This window comes from Molossus molossus, unplaced genomic scaffold (genome assembly GCF_014108415.1).
Source record: "Molossus molossus isolate mMolMol1 unplaced genomic scaffold, mMolMol1.p scaffold_m16_p_2, whole genome shotgun sequence".
NCBI classification, from domain to species: domain Eukaryota; kingdom Metazoa; phylum Chordata; class Mammalia; order Chiroptera; family Molossidae; genus Molossus; species Molossus molossus.
The window spans coordinates 64,916,908-64,934,194 of record NW_023425355.1 but is presented as its reverse complement, the minus strand read 5'-3'; positions in this window follow the sequence as shown (position 1 = coordinate 64,934,194).

Genomic DNA, 17,287 nt, shown 5'->3' with positions numbered 1-17,287 from the left:
CATTCATTGTTCAAAAACAAGCTATTTAGCCTCCATGTTTCCAAATGTGTTTGCATGTTCTTGTTGCAATTGATTTCTAGTTGCATGCCTTTTTGGTCTGAGAAGATGCTTGATATGATTTGAATCTTCTTGAAATTGTAGAGGCTTAGTTTATGTCCTAACATGTGGTCTAGCTTTGAGAATGTCCCATGTGCACTTGAGAAGAATGTGAATTCTGCAGTTTCTGGGTGTATTTCTCTGAAGATGTCTATTACATCCATTTGATCTAGTGCTTCATTTATAGTCTGTGTTTCCTGGTTAATTTTTTTCTAGAAGATCTATCCAGTGATGTCAGTGGGGTATTGAGATCCCCTGCTATGATTGTATTGCTGTTGATTTCTCCTTTGAAGTCCTCCATAAGGTTTTTAATATATGTTGGTGCTCCTATATTGGGTGCATAGATGTTTACCAAGGTTATATCTTCCTGCTGGATAGATCCTTTCAATATTATGTACTTGCCTTCTTTGTCTCTAGTTATTGTCTTCATTTTGAAATCTACTTTATCAGATATGAGTATTGCTACCCCAGGTTATTTTGCTTTCTGTTTGCTTAAAAGGTTTTTTTCAACCCTTTACTTTCAACCCATGAGTCTTTTGTTGTGAGGCGGGTCTCTTGTAAACAACATATATGTGAGTCATGCTTTCTTATCCATTTAGCTACTCTGTCTTTTTTTTATCAGAGCATTCAATCCATTTATATTTAAGGTTATTTTTGATATGTACTTTTTTAATGCCATTTTTGTTTAGTATTGTTATATATTTTTTTCTTGTTTCTTCTACTAATTACAGCAGTCCTTTTAGCATATCTTGCAGTGCTGGTTTGGTGTTAATATATTTCCTTAGCCTTTTTTTTTTTTTTTCTTTGTCTGGGAAGTGCTTCATTTGACCTATTTTGAATGATAGCCTTGCTGGATAGAGTGGTCTTGGATTCAGATCCTTGTTTTTCGTGATCTTGATTACTTTATGTCATTCCCTTCTGGCCTGTAGTGTTTCTGTTGAGAAATCAGCTGAGAGCCTTTTGGGGGTTCCTTTGTAGGTAACCTGTTGCTTATCTCTTGCAACCTTTAGGATTCTATTTTTGTCTTCAAATTTTGAGATTTTAATTACTCTGTGTCTTTGTGTGTGCCTGTTTAGATTCTTCTTACTTGGAGCTCTCTGTGCTTTCTGAACTAAAATGCCTTCTTCCTTCACCAAGTTAGGAAAGTTTTCTGTCACTATTTCTTCAAATATATTCTCTAATCATTGCCCATTTTCTTCCTCTTTGAATACTCCTGTTATGCTTATGTTATTTTTTTAGTTGTTCCACAGTTCTCTTAAGCTGTTTTCCTGTTTTTTAATTATTTTTTTCCTTTTCATGTTCTGATTGGTTGATTTTTTTCTACACTGTCTTCTAATTTACTGATTTGGTCTTCAGCTTCCTCTACTCTGCAGGTTAATCCTTCCAATGTGTTCTTAATTTCTTCTATGTCATTCTTCATTTCCACTTGGTTGCTTTTCAATGTTTCTATGTCTTTACTGATGATGCTGATGTCCTTACTCATGCTGTTGAGCTTCCTCATGATCATGGCTCTGAACTCTACCTCTGATAATTTGCTTCGATGCATTTCATTTATCTCATCTTTGATAGAGTTCTCATCTTCTTTCATTTGGGATTGTTTCTTTGTTTCCCCATTTTGGTTATCTCAGTGGGTTTTTGAGCCTACCAATTTTTTCCTGTGGGATTGATGTTCTGCTGTTTTTGGCTCCCTCTACTGGTTTGGGACGAGCCGGAGTAGGCCCACGTTAAACACCACTGTCAAGTCTTACTTTCCTGGGTAGATTTCCAAGGCCACGAAAGGTTCAGTCATCCTCTAGCTTTTTCCTGGAGGTTAGTAGTTTTAGTTACTCAGGGCCTTGAAATGTAGCTTTGGTGTTCTGCTTAAGAGGAATTCCAGAGGGTAGGATAGATGCTCATTGATAATGAGCCTCAATTTTTATTTCTTTGCCTCACCTGGGAAAGGCTGAATCTTAGAGATTGGGCGGCTGCTTTCCGCCAGAGCTCTGGGAAGAAGCACACTGCCCACTCTCCTTTGTGGTGGCAACTCAGCAAAAAATCTGAGTACCCTCAAAATCCCAGTTGTCCCCACAGAGTTCTAGCCCATTCTCCCCTTTCTCTGTCATAGCCCCCAGCAGAGTGGCTGTGGCTATTTTAGTGCTCTGTCCCAGCTCTCTGCACTGTGAAGTGGGTTCAGTGTGTATTCCCCAAGGGCGCTGCTCACAGCTAAGACTGCTTCTGTCAGTGGGCTCCCAGTCCGCCACTCTTCCTTGCCTCTGCAGATCCTAACAGTATCCCTGGTTATATGGCCCTGTACTGCTGATTTTCTGTTGCTTTTTTCCAAGGATTTGTCTCCATTTTAGTTGTAATTCCTGTTTGGTGTTGGGAGATCGTCTGTGTAGCTTCCATTTACTTTGCCTTTATTTTCGCATCCTCTAAGCCTATCTTGTAGGCATCTGGTTCACATAGGCCTTTCTGGTGCCCCTGCACCCTTCAGGTCCTGTGGGTAACTGGATAGAACAGTTACCCAGAGCTTTGGTGACTAAGCTCTATGCCTATGTTATGGGCTGCTGGGTCGCACAGGCCTCTCCGGTGCTTCAGCACCCCACAGGTTTCAGGGGTAACTGGATCTCACAGTCCCTGCTGGGTTGCACAGGCCTTTCTGGTGCCCCCGCATCCTGTAGGTACCATGGGAGGCAGCTGCATTTCACCAGTGTCTTTTGTGCTCAGGCTTCCCTTCACTCTTGTGGGATGCCGAGTCGCACAGGCTTCTCTGGTGCCCCAGCACACAGAAGGACACAATGGGCAGCTGGATTGCACCAGTCCATCTTGGGGCTTCAGCTTCCCACTGCACTTGTGAGCTGCCGGATCGCACAGGCCTCTGTGGAGCCTCAGGTCCCACCGTTGGTGGCTGGGGAGTGCTGCTGCCTTGTGGGACTCTATTCCTCCTCAGCTTTTGCTGTAGTTTTGGGGGATGGGTCTCAGCCACTGGTCTGTGCTTCTGTTGCGTGGGGATGGATGTCTGCTCCCCAGCCTCTGTGGCTGAGGGTATATCTCAACTCTGATCAGGCTGCTACTATGGTGGATGGTCCTGGGCTCTGGGCTGTCTAAGACTTCTACACTAGCACCTTGGGAGCTCCACTACTGTGCACCAGTATGTGTTGACACAGAGTGTCCACTGGTCCAATTGTGCCAGGTGCACTGATGGGCTCAGATTGCTGGGCCTTAGCCACTCCCACTGCCTCTTCCCAGGGAAGACCCGGGATCTTCCAAAATGGTGGGACCTTCCTGCAGGGCAGGGAGAAGCGCACTGAAGAGCCGCCTACCGCGGTAGCTGGCTGCTCCTGTCCACAGCACAGGAACCTTCTGCTCAGTGTCTCTGCACTGAAGGAGTTTGGTCGTCCACCTTCATGTCCACTCTCACTCTCTCACACAGTAGCTCACTCTCTCACGTACTCACCCTCCCTCCAGTCCTGCCTGCCACCATCTTCTGTGTTTAAATATTGTTAATCAAAGTTATTGATAGCTGTTGTTTCAATATTGGAAGTGTGCTCTAGAACCTTCATTTTGAGAGGCATTCACATACACACACACACACACACACACACACACACCACAATAATATGTGTAATGCATTTAAAAAATATAACAGAGTTAAAATCCTTGGGACAATTATAAACAATCAAGGGAAGGGTTTCCCAATGTAGCAAATAAACATACATGATATCCTGCTAAATTTGAATTTCAGATAAAAAATTACTATTTTTAGTATAAGATGTCTTAATTATTGCACAAGACATACTTATCTAAAAATTATTTGATGTTTATTTGAAAATTAAAATATCGGGGCATCTTCTGTTCCATAGAAAATTCTAACCAACAGGAAAATGAAAAGTAACTTAAAAGAACAAAATAAAGTTGTAGGGTCTGGCCGGTGTGGCTGAGTGGTTGAACATTGACCAGTTCAATTCTTGTTCACGACACTTGCCCAGGTTGTGGGCATGATCCTCATTGGGGGCCATGCAGGAGGCAGCCAATCGACGTTCTCTCTCATGGATGTTTCTCTCTCTCTTTCCCTCTACCTTCCTCTCTCTAAAAAAAAAAAAAAACAATAAAGAAAAAAACAAAAATAGATAAATAAAGTTATATGAATTAACACTTTTTCTCATTGGGTAACCTTTAAAAAGGCACTTAAACATTGACTAGAGCCAAGTGATTCCCATTCTGGAGTGCAAATCAAATAAAATTGTTTTGGTTTTTTTTTGGTTTTGGTTTGAAAAATGAAACTTTTAAATAAAATGCAAGGGGCTCAATGAATGTGAAGGGTTTTTGGCTTTCCGACTCTGTTTTAAAAGAAAAATCAGGCCCTAGCCTGTTTGGCTCAGCGGTTAGAGTGTCAGCCTGTGGACAAAAGATTTGCAGGTTCGATTCTGGTCAAAAGCATGTACCTCAGTTGTGATTTGATCCCAAGCACTGGTTGATATTGTGTGGGAGGCAACCAATTGACTTGTCTTTCTCACATCAATGTTTCTCTCTCCCTCTCTCTATCTCCTTCCCTCCCACTCTATCTTAAAATCAATAAAAAAAATCCTCAGGTGAGGACTAAAATAAATACATAAATAAATAAATAAAACACATTTTAAAAATTAGTTAAATAGAAATTAAAAATTAAGATTATGTTTATATTTGTGTCATACTATAAAGACTCTTGATATATAGGTTTTCTATTAAGCTTAGTGTTTTGGATTCAAATTATTGGGAAAGTTTCCAAGTTGATTTTATCATTTGGAGTAGGTGGAAAAGTGCCATTCTAATTAATCACCTCAGATAATAAGTCTAAGTAGAATTCTTTGTGATTGATTAAATCTTTTATTATTTAAGTGGTCACATAATTTGAATCTGAAATTTAGATGATCTATAATTCATAAATATTTTCTGACCTAGTTATTTCCCAAAAATTAAAGTTCTAGGTGATATCTCATAGTCATTTTAATTTTTTTCTCTATGATGATTAGAGATGCTGAGCTTTTTTTGAGGTCTCCTGGAACAAATAATCCAAAAGTTTATACAGAACCAAAAGAGACACTGTATAGCCACAGGAATCTTGAAAAGAAGAACAAACTGGGAGGGATAACAATGCCAGATATCAAGTTATACTACAAAGCCATCATAATCAAAACAGCCTGGTACTGGCACAAGAACAGGTATACAGATCAATGGAACAGAACAGAGAACCCAGAAATTGACCCAAGATAGTATGCACAATTAATCTTCAACAAAGGAGTCAAGAACATATGGAATAAAGACAGTGTCTTCAATAAATGGAGTAGGGAAAATTGGACAGGTACATGAAAAAAAATGAAACTAGACCATCAACTTACACCATACACAAGAATAAACTCAAAATGGAAAAAAGACTTAAATGTGACTCATGAATCCATAGAAATCCTAGAAGGAACTGTAGGCAACAAAGGTTCAGACATCATATGCAGCAGAATGTTCACTGATACATCACCTACAGCAAAAGAAACAAAGGAGAAAATTAACACATGAGACTACATCAAACTCAAAAGCTTCTGCACAGCAAAAGATACAATCATCAGAATGGAAAGGCAACCCACACTATGGGAGAGCATAATTGCCAATGACATATCAGATAAGGGGTTAATTTCCAATATAGATAGAGTGCTCATACAACTCAACAAAAGGAAGACAAAGAACCCAATTAAAAAAAAAAAAAGGCAGAGGAACTAAATAGACACCTCTCCAAACAGGACATACAAATGGCCAAGAGACATATGAAGAAATGCTCAACATCACTAATCATCAGAGAGATGCAAATTAAAACAACAATGAGGTATCACCTCACACCTGTCAGAATGGTCGCCATCAACAAATCATCAAACAACAAGTGTTGGCGAGGGTGTGGAGAAAAGTGGACTCTAGTACACTGCTGGTGCGAATGCAGACTGGTGCAGCCACTATGGAAAACAATATGGTATTACCTCAAAAACTTAAAAATTGAACTTCTATTTGACCCAGTGATTCCACTTCTAGTAATATATCCTAAGAAGCTTGAAACACCAACCAGAAAGAATATTTGAACCCCAATGTTCATAACAGCATTATTTACAATAGATTAGATCTGGAAACAGCCCAAGTGCCTATCAGTAGATGAGTGGATAAAAAAAAACTGTGGTAATTTTACACAATGGGGTACTATGTAGCTGTAAGAAAGAAAGATCTCTTATCCTTTTAGATGACCTGGAGAGACCTGGAGTGTATCATGCTGAGAGAAATAAGCCAGCCATAAAAAGACAAGTACCACATAATCTCCCTTATTTATGGCTTATCATGAACAAAATAAACTGTCAATCAAAATAGATCTAGAGTCATGGAAGTGGGAAACAGACTGACAAAACTCAGAGGGATGGGGAGTCGGGTGTAGGGAAGAGATAAACCAAAGAATTTATATGCATATATGCACAACCAAGGGACACAGACATTACTGTGGGGAAAGCAGTAGCGGTGTGGGGAAAAAGGGGGAAACATCTGTAATACTTTCAACAATAAAAAGTAATAAAAATAAATAAAATAATAATAATTTTTAAAAGTCCTAGGTCTGCCTCTTAGTGGTTCTTTGCTGTAAATGTGTAGCAAATGGTTTAACATCTTTGAACCTCAGTTTCCTATTATATAAAATAAGCATAATAACTATAGTTCCTATTTCACAAGAATCAACAATTAAAGGAGTCCCTGCCTGGTGTGGTTCAGTTGGATGGAGTGACGTACCATGCAGTGCCCTTTCTCGAGCACTCTCAGATCTTCAAACCAAACTACACATTTAATAATATTTTGTACTAGACTTTTTTAGTTCATATATTCTCTTTCCAGTTCCTTTTTATATTCCCCAAGAGAAAGAACCATAGTTGATTCAACTATCTATACTTAGAGAACAATTCTGTGATTTGCACACAGAAGAAGCTTAAAAATATATATTTTAATGAGTGCACATCAGATTAATTTTGTTTGAAACATGTGTTTGAGTATGGTTGAGTAAGTTTTTTATCAGTGGAAGAACACTGTAGTTTAGGTAATTTGTAAGCTGAAGCCATTGTTACCTCTGTTGCTAAGGGAAGCCAGTTACCCTGGGATACTAATTAAATATAACTATTGTGGAAATTAAGCTAGCAGCACCCAGCAGGTTCAGAGAGCTAAAGGGGGGAGGGGATCTGGAAGGTGTCAAGTAAGAAAATACTTTTTCTAATTTGAGGAAAAGAGAACTTAAGGGAAGGAGTAGCTTGTACACATTCAGCACCATCACACCTCTGTAAAGCTTGTTAGTGGGCAAACAGTTTGTTCTCTATAATTATCTCAAATAGTGGAGGCAATGTGAATAGACAGCCTGTGACTGAGATCAACAGTTTGGTCTTTGCTAGCCACTGAGGGATAAACATCTGGTGGGAGGAGGATGTCTTTTGCATCAAAACAGCTCCAAATCTGAATGTAAAGTAACTGTTGGAAGATACTTTTGACTGTAAGTTAAAATTCCAGTTGAGCTGATGAAGGAAAAGGAAGAGATCAATAAGAAAAGGTAACAGCCCGGCTGGTGTGGCTCAGTGGATTGAGCATTGTCCCATGGACTGAATGGTCCCAGTTTGATTCCAGGTCAAGGCACATGCCGGGGTTGCAGGCTTGATCCCCAGTAGGGGGCATGCAGGATGCAGATGATGAATGTTTCTCTCTCACAATGATGTGTCTATCTCTCTTCCTTCTTCTCTCTCTAAAAAATCAATAAAAACATATATTTTTTTAAAAAATGTAACAGGCTCTACCTGGTGTGTCTACTGCACTTAAAAGAAATATCTACTCTTCTGTCTAAATTGGAATTCAATTTTAATAAGGAGATTTATGGTTCTAGAAAACATCTGAACAGGGTACTTATTTATCTGCAACATACCCAGAGCTCAAATTTTTGGACTTGGCCTCAAGTTGCTCTAACATACTAGTTCCACCTAGTGATAGTGTATCTAAATTGCAGTTTGTTTTTCTGAAAAATGAAGACATGGCCTTTACAAGTGACCACTGTAGCACTGAAATCATGAAATTATTTATCAGTGGAGCACTGGCTTCCTGAGAGGCCCTGGGTTAGAGACAGTGATGTGTGTCTGGAGAAGGGAGAGTGAGTGCTTTGCATATTCGTTAAGTGAGACAATAATAGAACTTTTGATTAACAGCAAGAAGTGAGAGTACCAGGCCTACAGGAAACATATAAAATACTATTTAGAGTTAATGGTAGGTGAGATTAATGCTACCTACTGAATTATGCTGTTGAAAGATCTATACAAGAGACCTTCCACATGAGACAAAGCCACATAAAGGTGAGAAGAAAATCTCAAGGAATTCTGACCAGAAAGTCAAGAGGATACAATGAAATCCAGCAGCAATGTGATCACCACCTCTATTAATAAAATAATTCAATAAGGTAATTGTCAAAGTTTACCAGAGTGATACATAGATGTTCTTAGCTCCAAACTTACATAGCCAAATACTTTCTGGGTTAAGCTCCTTTCACTCTGAGGATCCAAAATTAAAAAATCAGGAGGTGGGCCAAAGTACAAGTATGGCAATTCCCAATCAGGGCTATCCTGTATTAGGAATTAGAGCAACCACACCTCACAGCTATCAGTGCCAGAAATGTGGCAGCAAATACTGAGCCCAAAATGTCCAGGGTGGATCAGAACTTCTGCAATTCAGATAAAGGTGAGTTTGAGAACTCATTCTGAGGGCAAGTTTCACTAAGCTCTCTGGCCTGTAGCTATAGGCTTTGGGCTGCTGCACCCATATTTGGAGTTACTAGATCCTTGAAAACACTCTCTAGCCTTCACAAACCTTTTATTCTCCCATTGATAGATGCAGCTCCACTGGAGGCACAAATGTTTACTCACCCTGTGTTCCCCACCCCCACATTATTCTCCTTTGGGCCACAGCTTCCTGTTCATGCCTGTGCTTCACTTGCAACACATCTCTGGGACAGCCAGTGAGCACCTGAGGCCCTCCTTCTGTATCCCAGGTATTCAGCCAATTTCCAAAAACTCAAGCTTCCAGTGAAAAAATAGATTTCAAAGTTGATCTTCTAGGTTGCTCCTAGGTTCCAGAGTATAAAGTGTGAAGGAATAAGGCTCAGGAATCTGTGTCTTAACAATATCCTGTTCTGATTCAGGAGATCAGCAAACAAGACTCTGGACAGAATTTTGTCCAAGTACTTCCAGTTCCACCTTCTCTATAGATTTTTCCCAGTTTTATCAGCCTTCATTGATCTACTCATCTTGAATTTGTATAATATAAGATCAAGGCTTGTGGGCTTTTAAATGACTCCAGAACCAACCAGTAAATGGTTACCTAAACCAGAAATCCCCTGCACAGGACTCCAATACATCCTCATCTGACACTTACCTGACCACCCATCCTCACACCTCATATAAGGTAGAACCTGCCATCTCACCAGGCAGCCATTCCAATTCCCATAGCCTCAATTAATAACCCTGGTAGCCAAAAATATATCTTCTATTCCACTGATTACAAAGCTTCCCATGTTATCACTTGAAACTACTGGGGGAAATTGGTAATATTTAAACAAAAATTGTACAATATTTACAAAGTTTTCTGTGTAAAACTACTTTGTTTTGAAAGTGATTCTGTTTCTTACAGAAAACTGTAGAAATTTTTGTTTGCTAAAGTAATTTATAGTCATTACCCTGGATGTGTGTCTTCTATTTTGGAAATTATCTCAGAATCCTTGCCATAAAAGTGCAAACAAAATGCTAAATCCCTTCCAGCATCTTTGGACAAACAGATATATTGGTGGTAAGCTACAGAGGGCAGCTTGGAAATGGAAATCAGTCTGTTTTAGCCTCTGTGTTTTAGCAGCATTTCCTCAAATTGTTGTTCTCTGTTGCTAGTTGCTGTAGGCACCTTCTGTTGAAAGGGGAATTTTTGCATGTAAACACCAAAAAATACCTGTCCTGACAAATATCACATGATCTCACTTATTTGTGGAATATAATGAACTAAACAAACTGAGGAACAAAATTGACCCAGAAACATAGAGGTGGGGTACAGACTGACAAACTTCAGAGGACGGGGAGTTGGGGAGGAAGAGATAAACCACACAACTTACATGCATGTATGTGTGACCAATGGACATAGACAACAAAGCTGGGGATGGGGCGGGGGGATGGGGAGGAGGGTGTCAATGGGGGGAAAAGGAGAAACATCTGTAACAAAAACAAATTAATAAAAAAAAGAAATACCTGTCTATCACAGACCCCTGGAATCATAAATTAATATCAAATGGGGAAACAGAAAAGAAAAAAAATTGGATGGAAAAAATTCCCTTTTTTACTTTGCAAAATCATCAGACATGACCTTGACTTAAGCTGGTATAAAATAATTTATTTATCAGGATTAAATAAAAAACTCCTGAGGACCAGAAAGGGTTCCTTGGGAGAGAAAGGGGATGGTGACTGCCATGTTTCATCACTTCAGGAGGAAGCACTTAACAGTCAGCAGGATGTGGAGAAGGCTCCAAATAATGGTCCCCTGAAAGCAAATGAAGCAGGTGGCACAGAGGATGTCTAGGAAACAATTGCAGAACAGGGAGTGTCTTTGGAAAATAAAGTCAGTTAGCATTAAGGATGTGTTTGTCTACATGGATCTCCAGCTCTGCAGTGGTCTAGGAAAATGAATTCAGAGAAAAGAAAATGTCAGTCCAGTCCCAGGTACTGATATATTCCTAGGGAAGGTGAAAGTATTGATAGAGTCAATATAGAAACTTGAGGCACCAGGCCACAAGTCTGACTTATAAATAGTTGAGACTGGATAGAAAAGCAAGTTTAGAATAAAAGAACTAAAATTGCTGCTAAAATTGCTGCTCTAGCAGCAAAAGTTCAGGAAAAAAGTGAAGCAGAGCTTATAGGTAGGGTAGGTGGTTACTTGCCTTTGCTAAAGGAGCTGTAAAAAGTCTAGGAATTGAATTGAGAGCTTATGGGGCTAACCATGACTGCATTCCTCAAAATTTAAACTTAAAAACCTGCAATTTTATATTTTATTTTCTACAATAAAAAAATTAACAAAACTGACTCCCAGAGCACATAGATAGAAGACATAACCACACAAATCAATAACTACACAAAAAATGGAGCCCTGGCCAGTTTGGCTCAGCAGTTGAGCATCAGCCTGTGGACCAGAGAGTCCTGGGTTCGGTTCCCGCTAGGGGAACATACCACAAAAAAAAATAAAACTAAAAAAAAAAATGGAGAAAATTGTTAATGAGCAATTCTCACCTAAAACCACCAGGCCCGATTTATTTCATGGATAATTTCTAAAAAATAATTTTAAATATATATATTTTTAAATTTTAGGACATTTTTAAATTTACAAAACAATTTGCCAAGATAGTACCGAGTTACCAAATACCCCACACCAGTTTTTCTCAATATTTAATATCTTACATTAATATCATTCATTTGTTAAATGAAAGAACAAATATTGGTACATTATTAACTACCGTCCATATTTTATTCAAATTTCCAAGCTTTTAACTGACTGTCCTTTTTGTGTTCCATGATATCCCATCCAGAATATCACATTATATATAGTTGTCATTTCTTCTGAGGCTCCTCTTGGTTATATTGCTTTCTCAGGCGTTCCTTCTTTTTTTATGGTCTGGGCAGTTTTGAGGAATATAGGTCCAGTATTATCTAGAATGTCTCTCAGTAGAAATTTCTCTGAAGGTTTTCTCATAGTTAGACTGGGGATATAGGCTTTTAAGGAAAAAAACACAGAAGAAGGTGTCATTCACATCATGTCATATCAAATATGCATGCTATAATCATGACTTATCACTGTAAAGGTTAAGCCTTGATTACCTTACTGCAGAGTTACTCTCCCCTCCCATACTTCTTCATACTGTACTCCTTGGAAGGAAGTCATATACAGCCCATGCATAATGAATGAGGAGTATCTTGAGGGTGAAGTAGCTATATAAATTGCTTAGATTTCTTCTGCACAGAAGATCTGTCATGTCTCTCTCATAAAATCATTTTTATTCAATTATTTTTTGTTTAAGTATGGACTCATGGATATTTATTTTAAATTTTGGGTTACTAAGTGACATAAAAGCTTTCAATTACTGTAGTATCCCTGGATGGTGTCTTTACTGAAACCTGATGAGAGACCCTAAACCAGAAGCATCTAACTGAACTTCTGAATTCTTGACCCTAAGAAATGAAAAAGAAAATTGCACAGAGTTAAGAAAACCTACACAGACCATCTCCCAGGACCAAACTGAAATTACTAATAAATTAAAGACAAATCATTGGGAAAAACCAACTGAAAAGCAGCTGGAGAGAACCCATCTAATCAGGAATGGAAAGAGGACACCAAATTGAGCCTGGTAGAAATTGCAGAGGCATAAGAGGGTGGATTGGGACCTCATGGACAGAAGCTGAGGACTGGTTTAGCTGCGAGCAGTTCCCTCTAGGAAATCAGGGGTTAAAACCCCAAGCTGGCTCCACAGCACAGAGTGGTGCCCCCTTCCACCACATACAGAGTGCAGGACAGGGAAAGGTTCCCACATAGCACCTGGCTGAGTTCAATACAGCAGGAGCTTTGTCCAGCTAGGATAGGCATGGGGAACTGGCACTGCCCTGATGGAAATGAGCACCAAATCAGCTACTGCCACATACCTTGGATTCCAGCAGAAGAAGGGGGTGGTCTGGACAGGAACTGTGTGAAGAAACTTAGGGGTTCATGGCTCAGGCGTGAGAACTGGGATGGAGGACACTGGGAGTTTTATGCTGAATCACTCCCTTATTGGACAGTAGCCATCTGACTCAAAGAGCCCTTCCCAGAGCCAAGGGGTAAGCAACAACCTCTCCCTCAGGAATTCAACATTAACAGCCCAGGACAGAAAAATGCAAATTGAGGTTCATTAACAGCTAGAGGCTGCCAGGAAGCAATTGTTCTGCCCACTGAAAAATCCTCTTACACACCTGAAAGATTTTTCATTCAGCTGAGGGCTACAAATCGAGGCTCATCAAGTAACTGTGAGAAATAGCCTGTAGGCAAAACCTAAAGAAATTTTAAACCTTTGCTTGGCCTGCAAATCTACCCAGTAAAGTAAAACTAAACAGTGGTGTTTAACGTGGGTCCTTGTACAATCATCCAAATCCAGAAGAGAGAGCCACAATCAACGGAATACCAACACCCATAGGGAAAATTTGGCAGGCTGAAAAACCCATTTAGACAGCCAAAATGGTGAAATAAAGAAATAAATTTTAAATGAAAGAACAAGAGAATTCTACAGAAGAAGAGATAAATAAAATGGAATTAAGCAACTTATCAGATGTAGAGTTCAAAATAATGATAATGAGGAAGCTAAACATTGAAAATCAACCAATTGGAAAACAAAAAAACAAAAAAACACGGAACAGAAATGAAGAATGACATAGCAAAAATGAAGAACACATTGGAAGAAACAACCAGCAGAGTACAGGTAGTGACTATCAGATCAGTAAATTAGAAGACAGGGTAAAAACAATCACCCAATCGGAGAACCAAAAAGAAAAACTGTCAAAAAACTGGAAGACAGATTAAGAGAACTGTGGGACAACATAAAACATGGCAACATCTACATCATAGAAGTGCCAAAAGAACAAGAAATGGAGGAAGGGTTACAGAAAATATTTGAAGAAATAGTGACAGAAAACATTTCTAACTTGGTGAAGGAAAAAGTCATACAAGGTCAAGAAGCACAGAGACCCCAAAGTAAGATGAACCCAAAGAGGAGCACCAAGACAGATAATAAATATAATATCAAAAATTAAAGACAAAGAGGGAATTCTAAAGGCAGCAAGAGATAAGCAACAGGTTACCTACAAAGGAACCCACATAAGGCTTTCAGCTGACCTCTCAACAGAAACACTACAGGCCAGAAGGGAGTGGCATGAAGTAATCAAGGTCATGACAAACAAAGATCTGAATTCAAGACTACTCTATCCAGCAAGGCTATCATTCAAAATAGAAGGTCAAATAAAGAGCTTCCCAGACCCCCCCCCCCCCCATAAAAAAGCTAAGGGAACATATTAGCACCAAACAAGCACTGCAAAAACTTTCAAAGGACTGCTATAATAAGCAGAAAAGATAGGAAAAGAAACATAACCAGAATAAACAAAAATAAAAATAATAACCTTAAATGTAAATGGATTAAATGCTCAGATCGAAAGACATAGAGTAGCTGAATAGATAAGAAAACATGACTCATATATGTGTTGTTTACAAGAAACACACCTCACTACAAAACACTTACACAGGTTAAAAGTGATGGGATGGAATAAAAATTGTCCAAGAAAATGTAAAGGGGGAAAAAAAAAAGCTGGGGTATCAATACTCATATCTGATAATATGGACTTGAAATAAAGGCCACAACTAGAGACAAAGAAGGCCACTACATAATATTGAAATGATATATCTAACAGAAGAATATAACTTTTGTAAATATACATACACCCCATATAAGAACACCAAAATACATTAGAAATCTTCTGGTGGACTTCGAAAGAGAAATCAACAGCAAGACAATATTAGCAGGGGAATTCAATACCCTGCTGACATCACTGAATAGGTGCTCTAGACAAAATTAACAAGGAAGCACAGACTCTAAATGATGCACTATATCAAATAGATTTAATAGATATTTAAAGAGAATTACACCCCAAAACTGCAGAATTCACATTCTTCTCAAGTGCACATGGAACATTCTCAAAGACAGACAAGCGAAGTCTCTACAACTTCAAAAAGATTAAAATCATATCAAGCATCTTCTCAGATCACAATGGCATTAAATTAGAAATAGATTATAATGAAAACACTCAAACACATGAAGGCTAAATAGCATGTTATTAAACAATGAATGGTTTACCAAAGAGATCAAGAAAGAAATTAAAAACCTTCTGGATACCAATGAAAATGAACACAGAACAACACAAATTCTGTGGAATGCAACGAAAGCAGTGCTGAGAGGGAAGTTCATAGCACTACAGGCCTACCTCAAGAAACAAGAAACATTTCTAATTGAATTTCTAACTCTACAACTTAAAGAACTAAAAAGTAAACAACAAGAAAAACCCAGCGGAAGTAGAAGTAAAGACATAGTAAAGGTCAGAGCAGAAATCAATGATATAGAACCTAAAAATAAACAAAAGAAAAAAATTCAAAACATCCATGAAACAAAGACCTGTTTTTTGAAAAGATATACAAGATTAATAGCCAGACTCACCAAGAAACAAAAAGAGAGTACCCAAATAAACAATATCAGAAATGAAAGAGGAGAAGTGACAACTGAAAGAACAGAAATACAAAGGATCATTAAAAAATACTATGAACAGTCATTTGCCAACAAATTGGACAAAGTAGGAAAATGCACAGATTTCTAGAATCAGAATCTCCCAAAACTCTGGAGAACCAGGAAGAGATAGAATACTTGAACAGACCAATAACAATGTTTTACCTAACATTCAAAAAACTAACACCAATTCTCCTCAAATTATTTCAAAAAGTTCAAGAAGAAGGAAGACTTCCAAACTCTTTTGATAAGGTTAGCATAATTCTAATTCTAAAACCAGATAAAGAGGAAGATGGCAGCCAGCATGACCAGAGGGAGGGTGAGTGTGTGAGAGAGTGAGCGAGTGTGTGAGATAGTGTGAGTGGACATGAAGGTGGACAACCAAACCGAAGCAATGCAGAGCCACGAAGCAGAAGGTTCAGGTGCTGTGGACAAGATCAGCCAGCTACCACGGTAGGCAGCACTTCAGGGCGTTTTTTACTGCTCCGCTGGGAGGTCTCACCATTTTTAAATACCCCAGGTCTTCCTTGGGAGGAGGCAGTGGGAGTGGCTAGGGCCCAGCAATCTGAGCCCACCAGTGCACCTGGCACCATTGAACCAGTGGACACTCTGTGTCATCACAGACCAGTGCACAATGGTGGAGCTCCCAAGGTGCTGGTCACAGAAGTCGCAGACAGCCCAGAGCCCAGCACCATCCCCTCGGAGATTCATCCTTTCCCAGGTGAGGCAAAGAAATTAAAATTGAGGCTCATTAACAACCAGCATCTATCAAATCCTCTAGAAATCCCCTTATGCAGAACACCAGGGCTACATTCCAAGGCACTGAGTAACTGATACTACTAGCCACCAGGAAAAGGGTAGAGGACAACTGAACCTTTCCCACGCTTGCAAATCTACCCAGGAAAGTAAGACTTGACAGTGGTGTTTAACGTGGGCCCATGCAGGCTCATCCCAACCCAGTAGAGGGATCCACAAACACCAACACAAACAGAAAAAATTTGGCAAGCTCCACAACCCACTGAGATAGCCAAAATGGGGAAACAAAGAAACAAATCCCAAATGAAAGAACAAGAGAACTCTATCAAAGATGAGATAAATAAAATGCAGCTAAGCAAATTATCAGAAGCAGCGTTCAGAGCCATGATCTTGAGGAAGCTCAACAGCATGAGTAAGGACATCAGCACCATAAGTAAAGATATAGAAACACTGAAAACCAACCAAGTGGAAATGAAAAATGACATAGCAGAAATTAAGAAAACATTGGAAGGACTTAACAGCAGAATAAAGGAAGCTGAGGACCGGATCAGTGAATCAGAAGACAGGGTAGAAAAAAAATCAATCAGAAAACCAAAAATAAAAACAAAAAAAAAAAACAATTAAAAAAGAGAAAGAGCTGAAGAGAACTGTGGGACAAGTGAAAACATAATAACATTTGCATCATAGGAGTCCCCGAAGAGGAAGAAAATGGGCAAGAGTTGGAGAAAATATTTAAAGAAATAGTGACAGAAAATTATTCTAACTTGGTAAAGGAAGAAGGCTTTCAAGTTCAAGAAGCACAGACAGCCCCAAGTAAGAAGAACCAAAAAAGGCATGCAACAAGACACATAGCAATTAAAATGTCAAAAATAAAAAACAAAGAGAGAATCCTAAAGGCAGCAAGAGATAAGCAACAGGTTACTTACAAAGGAAACCCCATAAGGCTCTCAGCTAACTTCTCAACAGAAACACCACAAGCCAGAAGGGAGTGGCATGAAGTAATCAAAGTCATGAAAAACAAGGATCTGAATCCAAGACTACTGTATCCTGCAA